The sequence below is a fragment of the Erpetoichthys calabaricus genome, chromosome 12 (genome assembly GCF_900747795.2).
Source record: "Erpetoichthys calabaricus chromosome 12, fErpCal1.3, whole genome shotgun sequence".
Taxonomy (NCBI): Eukaryota; Metazoa; Chordata; class Cladistia; order Polypteriformes; family Polypteridae; genus Erpetoichthys; species Erpetoichthys calabaricus.
Window position 1 is genome coordinate 36,140,108 of NC_041405.2, and position 17,237 is coordinate 36,157,344.

General features: G+C 39.2%; 1 protein-coding gene and 1 long non-coding RNA gene across 2 annotated transcripts in view; one reads left to right on the forward strand and one right to left on the reverse strand.

Annotated features, from left to right (window-relative positions):
• zdhhc15b (zinc finger DHHC-type palmitoyltransferase 15b) overlaps positions 1 to 4,229 on the forward strand; it is a 54,714-nt gene extending 50,485 nt beyond the window's left edge. Inside the window, exon 12 of the mRNA XM_028815406.2 lies at positions 3,976 to 4,229. The gene's annotated coding sequence lies outside the window, so the exon portion shown is untranslated. The remainder of the gene's footprint in view (positions 1 to 3,975) is intronic.
• A 3,480-nt stretch (positions 4,230 to 7,709) lies between these two features.
• LOC127529747 (uncharacterized) lies at positions 7,710 to 16,888 on the reverse strand. The gene is made up of 2 exons (XR_007936338.1): positions 16,834 to 16,888; positions 7,710 to 7,984 (listed from the first exon to the last, which is right to left on the reverse strand). It is a non-coding gene; the product is annotated as an uncharacterized LOC127529747 (long non-coding RNA).
• Between the last annotated feature and the right edge of the window lie 349 nt (positions 16,889 to 17,237).

The window sequence follows — 17,237 nt, forward strand, 5'->3', positions numbered from 1 at the left end:
CTGTGTTTACTGATGTGATGCCATGTTCTTCAATCTTCCTCAGCATACTCCTCATACCATGATGATGTTCTCCCATGATCTTCAACATACCTTGTGGGAACTGTAGTCTTCGCAAGTTGAATCCTCAGCAACACACATGCAAAATTTCATGAAAATCGATTCAGCCATTGTTATGCAATTGGCGAACAAACAAACAGACAGACATATAGACAGCTTACAATTTGACTTCTGAGAGACTCGCTTCACTCGCCAATCCCCGTGCCTGCACTATGCAGTAGTTTCGTTGCGGTTCTGTCTCTCACATATGTGGATGCGGATGTACAATTTAAACAAATTTTTATTTTCATGGGAATTGTTACATATGCATAATAGAGCTAACAATTTTACATTACAGCAAGTAATTAACCATTGTAAAAAAGAGTAAAACGTAATCATTTTAAAGTAAATTATGTTTCATGTTGCTTTAGAGTTATTCGGAAACTGTAAACGTTTTAATACGAATGGCATATCAAGATCTCCTTTGTTGTCTAATGTTATCCCCTGAAGATGTATTACATTACCTTTCTTGGATACTTCCTTCTGTCCACAGTAATTCGTGCGATGGAAGATATTCTTTGTGATATTGTAAGTTGATGTTTTCATCTTCCACATGATCACCACCAACTGTTTCAACATAGTCTATTGATATGCATTTAACCAATTTGCCGTGTAAACGATTGCCATTTTTGCCGTTAACTTGTTTAACTTCATCGTTTCTTGGTGCTAGGATTGCCCGTGCAGTCATTTTTTCTGTTGATAGCCCTTTGTGATGAAATTCTTCAATAAGATTTGGACATAATATGTCTTCTTTAATTGGGAACTTAAAGCGAGGAAAATGTTAAAATCTTTAAGAGCTTAGAGCACAGGAACTGTGTCTGTCAAAAGCATTTACACGAATGAGAGGTGAGATTACCGTGTGCGTAATTGAAAATGGTTGAGAGGAGGGCGTGACTTGAAAAAATCTCTTGGCCAAAGTCTTGTCTCCCGGGACTTGAAAAAATCTCATCGCTTCGCAAGATTTCTTTATATAATAGAGAGATAAGTACCATTGACTTAACAATGGCAACACTCAAGAGAGATTGTACTCCTGGTGAACCAAATGAGTTTCTGTATGTATGATAGTGAATTTTAATCCAGATTACACTCAACAGCATTCACATAATTAAATGGATTGCATTCTGTGTTTCTAACTTGATTTCGGGCACTGGTTTATGTTTGGTAGCGGCAGTGTGAGTGCCAATAGTGCATCAGTATTGAGACAAACAAGTATTATATGATACTAACAAGTATTATATGATGTGTTTCTTTTAGTTTTTCTGTTGTTCACTTGCCTTATCTCTTACGATAGTGAAACATTATATTGTCATGATTTGTTTATGTTGATCATGCAGATTCATTGCTTTGCTGGGTGTTAAACATAATTTATAGGCTTACATACTGTATATAGATGCTGTATAGTTTAAAGGTATAATTTTAATGCATTGTAGTTGTAGTTGCCCTTAGAAGAGCAAGGGCCAAACTCTCTCAGGCCATCAGAGAGGCGAAGCGCGCACACGCCCAGAGAATCCACAATCACTTCATAGACAGCGGCGACACACGGCGCATGTGGCAGGGCTTACAAGCCATCACACACTACAGGACGACATCACCTGCCTGTGACGGTGACGGCTCCCTCCCAGATGCGCTGAACAACTTCTACGCTCGGTTCGACAGACAGAACGATGTGGCGGCGAGGAAGACCACCCCTCCTCTGAACGACCAGGTGCTGTGTCTCACTACAGCGGATGTGAGGAAAACTCTACGCAGAGTCAACCCACGTAAAGCTGCTGGACCAGACAACATCCCAGGCAGAGTGCTCAGAGAATGTGCAGAACAGCTGGCAGATGTTCTTACCGACATCTTCAACATCTCTCTGAGCAGCGCCGTCGTTCCCACGTGCTTCAAGGCCACCACCATCGTACCCGTGCCCAAGAAGTCTTCTGTGTCCTGTCTCAATGACTACCGTCCTGTTGCACTTACACCCACCATCATGAAGTGCTTCGAGCGGCTCGTCATGAGACACATCAAGACCCTGCTGCCCCCCTCACTGGACCCACTGCAATTTGCGTACCGTCCTAACCGCTCAACGGACGACGCCATCTCCACTGCACTCCATCTTGCCCTCACACACTTGGACAAGAAGGACACATACGTTCGAATGCTGTACATAGATTTCAGCTCAGCATTCAACACGATCATCCCCCAACAACTGATCGGGAAGCTGAGCCTGTTGGGCCTGAACACCTCCCTCTGCAACTGGATCCTGGACTTTCTGACCGGAAGGCCTCAGTCAGTACGGATCGGGAACTGCACCTCCAGCACCACCACACTGAGCACAGGTGCCCCACAAGGCTGTGTGCTCAGTCCCCTGCTGTTCACACTGCTGACTCACGACTGTGTAGCAACACACAGTTCAAATCACATCATTAAGTTCGCTGATGACACGACCGTGGTGGGTCTCATTAGCAAGAACGACGAGTCAGCGTACAGAGAGGAAGTGCAGGGGCTAACGGACTGGTGTAAAGACAACAACCTCTCTCTGAATGTTGACAAGACAAAGGAGATGATTGTTGACTTTAGGAGGACACGAGGCGACCATTCTCCGCTGAGCATCAACGGCTCCTCTGTGGAGATCGTCGACAGCACCAAATTCCTGGGCGTCCACCTGGAGAAGGACCTCAGCTGGTCCCTCAACACCAGCTCCCTACACAAGAAAGCCCAACAGCGTCTCTTCTTTCTGAGAAGACTGAGAAAGGCCCAGCTCCCACCACCGATCCTGACCACCTTCTATAGAGGAACTATCGAGAGCATCCTGAGCGGCTGCATCACTGTCTGGTTTGGGAATTGTGCCATATCGGACCGTAAGACCCTACAGCGGATAGTGAGGACAGCAGAGAAGATCATCGGGGTCTCTCTCCCCTCTATTGAAGACATCTACACCACACGCTGCATCCGCAAAGCCACCAGCATTGTGGCTGATCGGACACATCCCTCTCACACACACTTTACCCTCCTGCCATCTGGAAAAAGGTACCGAAGCATTCGGGCACACACATCCAGACTGTGCAACAGCTTTTTTCCACAAGCCATCCGTCTCCTCAACAAAAAGGGACTGGACTGATAAACACACACACACGCATGCACACACACACACACACAAACATTATCACTTAGCTTAACTCAACTACCTCAAAACATTGAGATTGGACTGACTAATCAACACAAGCGCAAACACACTGACCTACACTACCAAACTATCGTATACACCAACCTGTCAATGCTTTTTTTGCACAATATCCATTACTGGACAACTTTTTGCACTAACTTCTTTACTTCCTAATTTTGGCTGCTACACTAAGGAATGTTTACTGTTTCTCCACTACCTCAACTCATCACCACAACACCTTATTATTATGTTACGTTTGTGTTTTTGTCACACTGTCACTTTGTTGCTTTTGTTTGCACATTTCTTAGTTAGCTAGTTTAGTTTTTTCTGTTAATTTATGTTGTAATTTATGTTGCATGTAGCACCTTGGTCCTGGAGGAACGTTGTTTCGTTTCACTGTGTACTAACTGTATATGGTTGAAGTGACAATAAAGCCTACTTGAACTTGAACTTGAACTTGAACTTGAATATGTGTTAGCATTATGGGCCTGCAGTCAGTGAAATTGACTTGTTCTGGGAGCTGCATGACGATGTAGACGCCAAAAGGAGTTCTGTTAACAAAAATGTTGAGCACTCAGTGTTTATATACAAATAGAGACAATTAAAGGCTACAGATTTCTAAAGAAGAATTTTAGATAAGAAGGTGACTAAGCTGTGCTTTGGATAGAAATCAGAAAATGGGCCTGTGTCATTTTTAAACTGTAAATCTCATGGTGGTGTTTTATTTGTAGGAAAAGAGTCCTGGAGTATTGAAGTGGGAGAAAAGAGGAAGACCACGTGAAGAAGGCAGGATTCACTTTGGAGGGTGAATGAAGCAAGAAATAGAAAGCAGCCAAAAGAAGCTGGTTACATTTTCTTTTCCCCTGTTTTCTGGGGTTTTTATATTTGCTAATTTCCCTTGTATGATTGGTTTGTCCTCCATTGTATTTTATTTGTATTTTATCTTTGTTACCTTTTTGTTTACAATAAAGACTCCATTTTATCATATTGTTCTACTTTTGTTCTTTCCTTTCAGCCAATTTAGTTGACTTCCTTCTTTCTTCATTGATTGCACACTGATTATCAAAAACCTAGTAATAAATATTACAAACTATCCTAATTATTCATGCTAAATTAAGGGTTTGAATATTGAATTCATTATTTTGCACTATGGTGATCAGGCCTTTACCTTCAAATAAAAACATTACATTTTACCCATAAATGTGGTAGAATGTTTTTATGCTCACTGAGGAAGCCATAGTTATAAGTATTAAGGTTAATGGTATATTTTTCATGAGTATCTTCAAAACGGACGATTCATATAGTGAGAGATTCAACTAAAGCCAGTGGCACATTACACAACTTCTACACGGAGGGGATGTCAAGTTTGACAACTGCCATTGCTGATCTTATTGCCCAAAGTCTAAGGCTTCTAAAATCATCCAGTACTTCACGGTGTACTGCTAAGTCCTCAGTGTGCACTTGTCTTCTTCTGGAACTTGGATCAGAGCTGTGCTGTCTGGCAGCACAATGGCCTAACCCCCCAGTAATGCCTGCCAAATGTTTCCTAAGCCTTTTAGTGTGATGAGTTGACTAGCTATTTTGTAAAAACTTTGTCTGCTATACCATCATGACTTCACTTCCACTTCCTGGCTTGGCACTCTATTTTGTATAATGTACATTCTTAGGCACCACTGTATTATCATGGAATTTCACCTTAATATAGTCCTGTGTACAGTTTTATCTGCACATGGACACCTGCTTTAAGCAAAGAGACTTCCATAAGCATAAGCTACACCTGTGCCAGCCACCAAGGCAGGCGTCCACGCACCATGCTGCCACTGTTGGAAAACGTCTTTTCCTCAGCTGCAAACCCCTGTACACCAGGTGCTCTTAACACTATACCTTGAATATATTTTCATAAAGGTTTCCGTTATTTTGATTTGCCTATGCTATAGTTACTGTTAACCATATTGTTTATAGGAGTGTTAGATGCCTGCTTTATAGCACCCCACGTGGGCAGCTGCTTCAAGCAAAGACACGTGCAAGCTCTGCACAAGCGGACCAAACGGTTGTCTTCAGACCTGAGCTACACCTGTGCCAGGTGCCCACTCACCACTCTGCTTTCTATTGAATTCGTCTCTTCTCAACTGCTAACCCCTGTGTACCTTAACCCAGTCAAACAGTATAAAATGAATATTATAAAGCAACATTAGTAAATATACAGTAAAATCTATGGGAGCAAAAGTGGAAATGTATTTGAAAAGAGACTTTAAAGGTTAAGAAATGTATTTGAAAAAACGTCTTATTGAAAACACTTAGGCAAAAAATGAAGTTGATGGAAGAGGAATCTTTTCATGTCTGGTGCAGAGTTGCTTTAGATCCATGTTCAGTCCACAGAGGTTCTTCTCAGTTTCTTTGGGATCTTCTCCTTCTCGGCTCTCCTTGCTTTTCTCTCTCCTGCTCTGCTCTGCCTGCCTTCCTCCCCTACCTTCTTTCTTTCTGCCCAGCATGTACCCAAACATAAAGGCCTAACTTCACCATTAAATTAATAATGATTACAAGAATAATCAAATGAGTGTTTGCCTAACGAAGACTTTTCAACATTCCTTACATTTTTTTGAACACTTGGTGGTCCAAGGTAATTGCAGATTTTACTTTCATGAAGGCGTTTATTGCACGGTTTGATACAGCTGTTATATATGTTTAATTATTCCATCCATCCATCCAAGGTCACACCCACCCCAGCAAGCATCAGGCATGAAGCAGGAACAATCCCTGGTCGGGGTTCCAGCAGTGCCATCTTAATGCAGGAGCACACATGGGCCCATCCCATCATAATCTTGCATTACATATGAATTCAAACCACGCACCATCTGCGAAGAGAAAGAGTCAAGAAATAAATCAGCAGAAATAGATTAAGAGTTCGCAAACTCTACATTGTGGTGTCCAATTCCAGCATGGTGGTACTTGAATCAAGCAATAGGACACCACCACATAGATTTGAGCCTTCGTTCACATGTATTCAGGTATTTTTTTAAAACGGGAGTTTTCTTCCTTCATTTAAAAACAAAATCCCATCCATACATGCATCATTTTTAAAAAACAAAATCTCCATCCACATGAAAAATCTGCTATCAAGAGCATCAAACAGACCTAGATAACAAAGTGAATGTCAATTAGATTAATGTTAATCACCCTTTATTTTTTTCAAATATGTGTTCAACATGGAATTTATGAAAATATGGGCATCATGAACGCTACTGGGCTATTTCACTACAATGTCAATAAATGAACACTTGTAATCACAGGTGACTTGTATGTTAAGAGAAAACCTCCCCTCGTTGTTCAAATAATCCATGGAATTTGTGGATGGCTGCTTTATTTCTACATGAGTCCCGGTGACACCCTGTTACAATTCCTCTATTTTCGACTCAGTGACTTAATTGTATATACACAGGGCCCAAGTGCACTGCACTTGCTTCGCACACACTTGCCTTACTCTTTTAGAAACCACCTGCCGTGACCACCCAAAGATGACTGCCCTCTTGCGTACTCTCATCTACTAAATAGTGGAGTGTGCAGACAACATTTTTGACAACACTGACAGGTTGATTTCATTACAGTTGCCTTTCCTTCGATGTGCGGGCAAAGGAACTCACATAAAGATAACAGCGATGTCCTTGACAATCGAAAATTCTCGTCAGCAACAACTTTGTTCTCAAAGTTGTCCCACTAACTAGAGGTCTGTGTTGTCGGAGTGTTCGAATAGCGCATTCTGACACCTCTGTTGCTCAATATACATGTAGCATTTACTGTTCAGTATATTCAAGGATGTGAGCCTGTGGAAAGTTTTATACCAATATACAGTGTATACCAAATTTATACCAATATTTTCTCATGGAGCAAAGACTCTAGCAGACACTGTCAATTCCCCTCTAAAACTGCCATGGTCAATCATATGACAATGCATCTCACATGTCTGGACACTAGACTGGATTGCAAGCACAGAATCGAGAACTGAATGAGTTTGCTATTTACAGTATGTCTCTTGTGCGGGACACAGTCTGAACTTGGTGGGAGTGAAAGCAGTAGAGAGTCCTCTACAATCTGTGAAATTTTTTGACTTCATTCCGCATCTGCATTCCTTTTTCTCTGTTTCAACACATCGATGGAATATTCTAGTTTCATCTTGAGGAAAACATATGGTGGTCAAGAACCTGTCACACACAAGATGGTCATCACATTTTGATGCTGTTCATGCTCTATGTGTAGGGTTTGAAAAAATTAAGCATTGTTTTGTCTTAGTAGAGTACTCTACTTTCCCCTTTTGTATTATTAATATGTAGTCTTTGTCAGAATGCCTCAAATCTCCCAGACTTACCACTGTTTGTAACGTATTGTACCATATAACTTCTCCCCACCTTCCCTTCCACAATTATAACCTCAGGCAGTTAGGTGTAGTAAAAGACAAGCAGGAGTTGCGTTACAATTTAAACAATGTATTGTTGATAATATTCATAAATAATAACAATATGCATTGTACATTTGAATATTGGCAACCATACAACCTGATAAATGTTGATGTGTAGTTTCAAGTGGCACACAGACTTGTTAGTTACTTAAAATGTCTCTTAGTTAAGGCATCATTTGTGGTCAGCTTTCTTCAGAACAGGCCGCATGCCTGTCTCAATATGGTTGCCAAGCTGTGCTCTTCATTGTGTTGTCCTTTTCAGTTCATGGTGTGACAGAGAGATGCTTCTTCATTGATGTTTGTAAGAGAAAGAGAGATAGGGAGGGGTAAAGCAAGCAATTTTATAGGTTTTCTGTCCAACCCCTACAGCCAATAGGGTGTCATGGTACTTAAAGGCTTCTGATACAAGCCAATTCCACACAACCATACTTCAGACCAATGGGGCAGAGAACACCTTCACACCTGCCCTCCAAACCATATGTTAAGGTGACGCTTGCCAGCTGGGCAGTCTGGCTTTCCTGTGGGGGTTGACTGAGAGAACCCTGCAGAGAGACATTTGCCATACTTGTTTCAAGCACTTCCCCCAACCCTGTCGTAAAATTACAAAGGACTGGTTCTTAAAAGGGGGGAAGGGGTTCTTAACCATCTAACCATTGCTGTTCTTACCAGTGATAGACATTAGTGTTACAAGTTACCTATAAAGACATACAAAATATTTATCAACTTATATGCAAAATTTCACACCACAACAAGCATGTACTTGCTTCTATATCAGCTGAAACTGAATAGGAAATGAATGCAAGTGGAGAGGCAGAAGGACTAAGCAAGAAAATGGAGAGCCTAGAAATGATCTATATGGCAATCTTTTGGAATGACATTATTGAAAGAATTAACAAAAGAAGTAATGTTGTACAGTCTGAGAATGTGAATATACTTACTGCCATGAATCTTTTAGAGTCTCTCAAAATCTGTCTTCAGGAAATTATCGATAAATTTAGGGACTATGAATTAAAAACCAGGAGTAGGTGTCCAGCTTTAGATTATAGCTATATAAAAAAACGTGAACAAAAGCAAAGTGTGCGTCTTACTAGATATGATGGAGCAGAAGAGGAGATACTCTTCAAAAATTTAAGGTAGAAACATTTCTTCCTGTTCTGGATTCTTTAATTTCTGAATTAATAAAATGTGCAGAAGCTTATTCATTGATTGGAAATCGATTTTTCCTCTTTGGTGAATTGAAAATAATTGACTCGAATGAGCTGAACAAAAACTAATATATATCACCAAGATCTTGATCATAATGATCTTTTAAATGAATGAGTCCATCTCAAGCACTACATAAGTATTGATGAAAATTGTGAGACACTGTCTGGAATTTATCAAAAATTAGGGGGCTTTGCCCCCTCCTCACTTCGCTCACCAACCCCCGTGTTTGGTTTTCCGGATACACACTTTTAAGATTTTTTTTATCTGGAGATGGACGTCTGAAGCAGAGCTCCGCTAGCAGTGGCTTTATTTTCCCACGTATTTCATATTATTTAGAGGTATCCTGTATTTAACCCAACCCAAGGAACTTCCACTACAATATATAAGCATGAGTAACAAGAAGAGAAGTCAGAAAGAAACTTAAAGCTGCATCAAAGTCTGGACAGACATCTGGCCCGAGTGCGAGGTATGGCCTCTTGGAGACTGACCTGGAACAGGCAGACGAATGCGCAGATTTCCTAGGACCCCGCTCTACTGTATCATCTCCAGTCGAGAGTGAAAATGGGAGCGAAGGTGCAAGTGATACAGGTGATGATGGATCGCCGGTTTCTGAGGATCATTTGAGACTAGAAAAGGTCCTGCAGTACGTGCTCTCATCTACTCATCGCGAGCCTGCAGCATCTGCTGTAACAGGAGCTGCAATCCCACTCGCGGAGCACGACAGCCGAAGCGAACTGTCTGAACTGAGAGAGATGATGAAATAGATGATCTCTACACTGGCCACTGCCACGGCTACGGCCATAAGTGAGTTTAAGAAAGAGCTTAAGAAGGATAACAAAGACCGGGAAATGCGTCTATTTAAACGTTTTGACGTGACCTTTAAAGGCATCTTGGAGAAATTAGAGGAACACATTAAAGAAAATAGATCCAAACTGAAAAAACTTGCTGACCAGATGAATGACGTTTAAGATCAGCTGGAGGACGTTAAGCAGGCATTCACGGCTCAAGTTGAAACAGCAGAACAAATGGCATCTAAAGCCGATGAAAAAGCTACAGCTTCGAATTCTGAATGCAAAAAACTCGGAGACAGACTAAGATGGGTGCAGAAGAAATAATATAAGAATTGAAGGTATACCTGAGAAATGAGAAAGCTCAAACCCAGTGAAATTTGCAGTAGAATTACTCTCTAAAATAATTGGAGATGACTTTAAATTAGATACAGAGATAGCAGCAGCTTATTGCATACTCAGATCAAGCACCTTTAAACCTAGGTCTTTTATTGTCCGCTTCGAGCGATTACGATGTAAGCTTGATGTGATGGCACTTCTCAGACACAAGCAGGAGATTATATTTGAAAATAATCTTATTCGTATTTTCCCCAACTTCTCACCATTAACAGCTGCAAAACGCGCAGCCTACTTTAATATTAAAAAGCTGCTACAGAAAGCCGATATCAAATACAGCCTCTTGTATCCCACAAAACTGAAAGTGGAAATTCAAGACCAATATTATGTATTTTCAAGCAAGGAGGAAGCTGAAAAGGAATTAAAGAAGCTGTTTCCGACACTCTTTTGAAAGTTAATAAGGAGCCGTATTCTGTCATGGCATGGGAAGGACCTATCATCTGCTGTCAGATCCACTTTTAAAGAGACTGGTATTATAATTATACATCCTTTTCTTTACTTGGACTCTATATGTTTATGTCTTAATTACAGTTATAGGCATGAGTGTGTGGAAGTGTGGAAGTAATTAAATTAGGGTTTGGTTTTTTTTGCTTTTTTTTTACTACCTGAAAGTAGACTGTTTAATATCATACCCTTGGTTTATTGCTATTTCTACTATTGCATTAGGATCTACTATGTTTATCCTAGACCACTTTTTAAAATCATTCCCAGGGTTCATTATTTTATTATCTTAATTTTAAGCTTAAAGACTGTTAATGATTATATTTTTGACAGATAGTATTTAGACTTCAGCTGCAATAGATATCTCTACTTTGTTTTAATTCTCTAACGCCACTGCGGAGGGGTTTTGTTGTGTTTTGGACGTGCTCTGTCTCTTTGTATGTCAGAGGACTGAGACATTGCGAAGTGGGATCAAGCCTCATGCGGGGAGGCAAAATGGGGTGGGGTGGGGGGATAAAGGTGGGGAGAGAAGGAGAGCAGGCTATATCTAATCTATTCTTCTAATCCTTGTAACTATAAATATCAATGCAACAATAGGCTAAAATGCAATAACTCATGGGGAATTTTGAAATTAAGATTAAAACTGCCTCACTACCAATTAAGACTATAAAATGACATTAAAAACTCAGAATCAATGTCTCCATGATGGGACAGTTAACTTTGTGAGCTGGAATGTTAATGGCCTGAATCACAAATTAAAGAGAAAGAAAGTATGCTCTCACCTAACAGGCTTAAATGCTAAAATAGTGTTTTTACAGGAGACCCACTTATTAAGCAAGGATCAGTTCAGACTACAAAAAGACTGGACTGGCCAAATGTTCCATTCTAGCTTTATAAAGAAAACTAGAAGGGTGGGAATTCTCATACACAGAACAGTTCCATTTGTAGCATCAGATGTAGTATCGGACCCTGAAGGGAGATATGTGATGGTCATGGGCAACTTACTTAACAGTAAAATGATTATGATAAATGTTTATGCATCCAATGTCGATGATAAGGAATTCATGCAAAATCTATCTACATCCATTCCCAATGTGAACACTCATAAAATTATAATGGCTGGGGACTTTAATTGTGTTTTAAATCCACTCTTAAATAGGACTCCTGTGACAGGGGGGATGACATCTAATACTGCAAAGACAATTACACAGTTTGTAACTGACCACAATTTATCAGACCCCTGGAGGTTTCTTAACCCAAACTCAAGAACATATTCGTTCTACTCACCAGTGCATCATAGCTACTCAAGAATTGATTATTTTTTTATAGATAATAATTTCTTGCCTATGATTAAATCGTGCAAATACGACAAAATTGTTATCTCCGACCATGCCCCTCTAGTCTTGGAGCTAAAATCATTAAGCCCCTCACACTCACCTCGCAGATGGCATCTTAACCCTCTTCTATTGGCAGACGAGAACTGCACAGAATTTATATCCAAACAAATCAGCTTCTTCCTAGAGACAAACACACCCTCAGAGGTTTCTGCAGGAACACTCTGGGATACTCTAAAGGCCTTCTTAAGAGGTCAGATTATTTCATATCTTTCCCACAGAAATAAATTAGAAACCAAGAAAGCGTCAGAGCTAAGAAGCGAAATTACTAGAATAGATGAAGAACAAGCCAGGCAAGTGAAGCTCTTCATAGGAAAAGGCAGGCGCTGCATACAGAACTCAACATCTTGACAACTAAAGAAACTGAACAACTTATTTATAAGTCAAGACATCATTACTATGAACATGGAGAGAAAGCTAATAAGCTTTTAGCTCAACAAATTCACAAACAAAAAGTTTGCAATGCAATCCCAGTAATCACCAACACGAATGGAGAAGAAATCATTGACCATAAAAATATAATGCACACATTTAGAGATTATTATAAATCCTTATATTCTACTGAGTTCAAAGAAGACAACACACAATCTAATGCATTTCTGGATACATTACAGACACCACAAATAGATGCTTTAAGTGCTGAGGAACTGGATAAACCTCTGACCTTATCAGGATTACTAGATGCTATAAAGTCACTTCAAAGCGGGAAATCAGCAGGCCCTGATGGTTACCCCGTAGAATTTTATAAGAAATTCTCCACTCAGCTAGCTCCCCTCTTATTGGCAACATTTACAGAAGCTAGAGACAACCAAATACTACCTCAAACATTTCGTCAAGCATTAATCACCGTCTTTCCTAAACAAAATAAAGACTTGTTACAATGTGCATCATACAGACCAATTTCACTCCTGAATAATGATGTTAAGATACTCTCAAAAATTCTAGCTAGAAGGATTGAGAAAGTGCTGCCTTCGGTAATATCACAGGATCATACTGGATTTATTAAAGGCCGACATCTATCTTCCAATCTCCGATGCTTGTTTAATGTTATATATTCACCAGCAATATCAAACACCCCAGAGATAATTACTATCATTAGACACAGAAAAAGCATTTGATATGATTGAATGGAACTACCTTTTCACTGCATTGGAGAAATTTGGGTTTGGACCGAATATTTGTGCATGGATCAAACTACTGTATACCAATCCAGAAGCTTCAGTTTGTATTAACAACATTTGTTCAGACTACTTTAAGCTAGAACGTGGCACCAGACAAGGATGCCCCTTGTCACCACTGTTGTTTGCAATCACCATTGAACCACTGGCGGTTCACTGCTGAAATTCTTATCAGATAAAGGGGATTATCAGAGAAGGACTGGAACAGAAAATTTCTCTATATGCAGATGATATGGTTTTATATATATCAGACCCAGAAAATACTGTGCCTGCAGTTTTAACAGCACTCACAGAATTTCAAAAGATATCTGGTCTTAGAATTAATCTGAATAAAAGTATACTCTATCCAGTGAATTCACAAGCATATAATATTAGATTGGACACCCTACCTTTTACCATAGCAGATCAGTTTAAATACCTAGGGGTAAATATCACAAGTAAACATAAAGCTCTTTATCAACAAAACTTTGCCGTCTGTATGGAAAAAATTAAGCAAGACTTGCATAGATGGTCAACCCTTCATCTCACCCTAGCCGGAAGAATTAACGTTGTTAAGATGAATATCCTTCCTAAACTTCTTTTTTTATTTCAATTCATTCCAATATATATCAATAAATCGTTTTTTAAGCAATTAGCCTTTACCTAATTTTCAGCTTTATTACTGGGCAGCAAACTTACAAGCCATAAAAACCTGGACACAAAAAAATGAACATACACAGGCTTGGTCCGCAATAGAAGTAAAATCCTGTAGTACTTCTTTATATTCCCTGCTCTGCGCTCCAATAAATGCAAGTTATCGCAAATATACTAATAACCCAATTGTGCTTTACTCACTCAGAATATGGAACCAAATTAGAAAGCATTTTAAGATGGAAAATCTTTTATCTGTGGCACCTCTGCAAGAGAACCACCTCTTTCAACCCTTGCAAACATATCCAGTTTTTAATACCTGGAAAAGATTTGGGATTAAATTGCTCAGAGATCTTTATATAGACAATATCTTTGCATCCTTTGAACAATTATGTTCCAAATTCAACCTCCCAGCTACACATTTCTTTCGCTATCTTCAAATTAGAAACTTTGTTAAACAGAAACTGCGCGATTTTCCTCATCTCGTACCCTCTACCATGCTGGAAAAAGTACTGCTCAATTTTGATGACTTAGACACCATTTCCGCATTATATAATATCTTATTAGAGTCCCTTCCTTTCAAAGATCCAAGAGGACATTGGGAAAAAGATCTCTTAATCAATATATCAGAAAAGGAGTGAAAGGTAGCAAAGCAGAGAATTCACTCGAGCTCCATATGCGCAAAGCATAGAATTTTTCAACTAAAAATTTTATATCGAGCTCATCTGTCTCGCTTAAAACTGTCCAAAATGTTTCCAGGGCAAGATCCAACCTGCAAACATTGCAACCAGGCTCCTGCCTCACTGGGTCACATGTTCTGGGCCTGCACCAAACTAACATCATTTTGGACCAAAATTTTTAAGTGCCTTTCAGACAGCCTTGGTGTCACAATCCCTCCTAACCCATTAACAGTTGTGTTCGGTGTTCTTCCACATGGACTTGAAGTGGAGAAGGACAAGCAAACTGTGATTGCATTCACTACACTTTTGGCACGCAGACTTATTCTGTTAAATTGGAAGAATCCTAACTCTCCTCTGATAAGTCAGTGGGAAACCAATGTTTTATATTATTTGAAATTGGAAAAAATCAAATTCTCAGTTAAAGGATCTGTACAAAATTTTTTCAAAACCTGGCAGGATCTAATCAATAATATTTTAGAATAAGAAGAAATAATTATTTCCGCATTTCTTTCCCTTCTCCATTTTTTATTTACCTATATATATTTTTTCCTTTCTTTTGTTTATTTTTGCCCTATTAAAAAGCCCTAAGCAATTCTCCTTTGGCCATGCTCTCTTTCTCAAGGGTGGGGTTTGATTTGTCTTCAATTCTTTTTTGTATAAATTGATCTATTTGTATGGAATGATTACAATAAAATTAATAAAATTTTTAAAAAAAAAAGATTTTTTTTTCTTTGAATTTTTGCTATTTCATTAGTTTCACTTTTTTTCGGGAAACTGAGGCACCATCATCAGCCAGGGAGGCTGCCACCAAGTGTCCCGGGGGAGGTACTGAGACGCCTATGGGTGCTCCCCTGTAACATATGTAGAAGGGGCGTCCCGGTCGGGCATGGGACCCGGCCGCCCACCACAATGTATAGGCCCAGTGTATGAGATGCCGCACCGCTCAGTCACTTACTGTAGGCATGTTATACATGTTGACTTTCAGCAAGGCTTTTATTAATCATATTTTTATCAGAAGTCTTGCTTTTTGAGCTTTTTTCTTATAGATAGATAGATAGATAGATAGATAGATAGATAGATAGATAGATAGATAGATAGATAGATAGATAGATAGATAGATAGATAGATAGATAGATAGTTAGATAGATAGAGCTTTATTTTTCTAAGGTACCGTAATAAATGTTGTTATAGTATGACACACAACACTCCCCCTCCTGGCTAAAGATAAAAGTGAAGTGAGTGAAATCATTAACTGGGAGAGCGTATGCCTCATACATGTGTGTATCTGAGATGCTTCAACAACCAAAAACATCTGCAGTTAAATAATCCCAAAGTACTCTGGTTGTGCTTCACCACTATGAACATAAATGTAATGACAGGAGGCAGCTCTATAGTTTAAATACTCCATTGCTTTTGAGCATGTCCTATTTTTCTTCATAAGATCATTCACCAGAGGTGGTTTATTTAACAATATTTTAGTAAAAATGCATGTGTTTCGTACGTTGGGAGCACACAACCGGATGACTTGACATATGGATTAGGCAACATGAGTAACATGACATTTTTAATGAACTTTTTTTATATTGTTCACTATTGTCTATAGTTGGTCACCATAGACAACTATTTTATCAAAAACTTTGTTTTCATTGTTCTACACAAAAACATGAGGTTAAATATTTTTCCTGGCCATCACTACAAAGTGTGGAGTAAGTGTTACACAAAAAATATAAACTTGAAATTCAGGATTGAACTTGTAAAAAACTCGCTTTTTTTTTGAAGATTATACAGTATATTTGGGTTTGGTTAACAATAAACCTTACATTTAATGTTTTTCAACATTAATTTTCATGTCTGGTTAGCAAGAAAAAATTAGTTAATTTTCTGAGAAGTGTTTTGCATCCTTTCCAAGGTCCACACTAGAAACTAGCCCTGCCTTGTACTTTTTTTATTCATCCCTGTATTTACACAATTAACTTTCTTTTAACAGCATACCCCTGAATTTCTTACATTAAAGACATTTTCACGTTTCCTTGTTAAAACATGATGCTATAGATAAAAGCTGCAAATTTACCTGAGATAAATTCAAGTCACTTGGCCAGATTTTGTGTCATTGGAGCACTAGTGTGAACAAGTTTGGTTTCTACAGGGCATACAGCCTGTGCAAGGTACCCGTGGCTGTCACCAGTGCCCAGATATTTAAACAGCTTTCTGCCTGTAAATCTTTCTTAATGCTTTTGCAGGCACAAACAAAAAAATAAATACATTCAGCCAGTACAAAGTACGTGATGCCGAGTTGGTAGAATTGTAGTTGTAACAGTGTGATTCTCAAACAACAACAGCATGTCATGTAAATTACACACAGCTTAGTGGTAAACTAAAATAAACAGTTAATTCTCAGGCTTGCAAGGATTTATGTTATTTACCAGCATAACCAGCGTGGTTATCTTCCACCATGGTTTGTAAGAAGGGGATGGTCCAGGGTGGCTGGAAGAGGAAATGACGTCTTTGGTAGGTAGGTTCTGAAGAGAAGTCATTATCAGAAAAGGCCGGAAATAACATCATCAGAGAGTGGGTTTATGGTGATGTCACTGTTTGGATGATTCTTCCGCATAGGGACAAAAGGAGAGATGGTTAGGTAACAGCGCTAACATTTGGTCTGGTTGAACAACCCCATTATTTGAGCTTATCAACCTTCTCTCATGCACACGTGTGTGGCAAAATATTCGAACGATAAATCTACAATACTACTTTTCTTGCTTTTGTTGGCAAAACTGTCACTGACATTATCAAAGTTGATTTTTTAACGTACCAATAAGATCCGTATTAT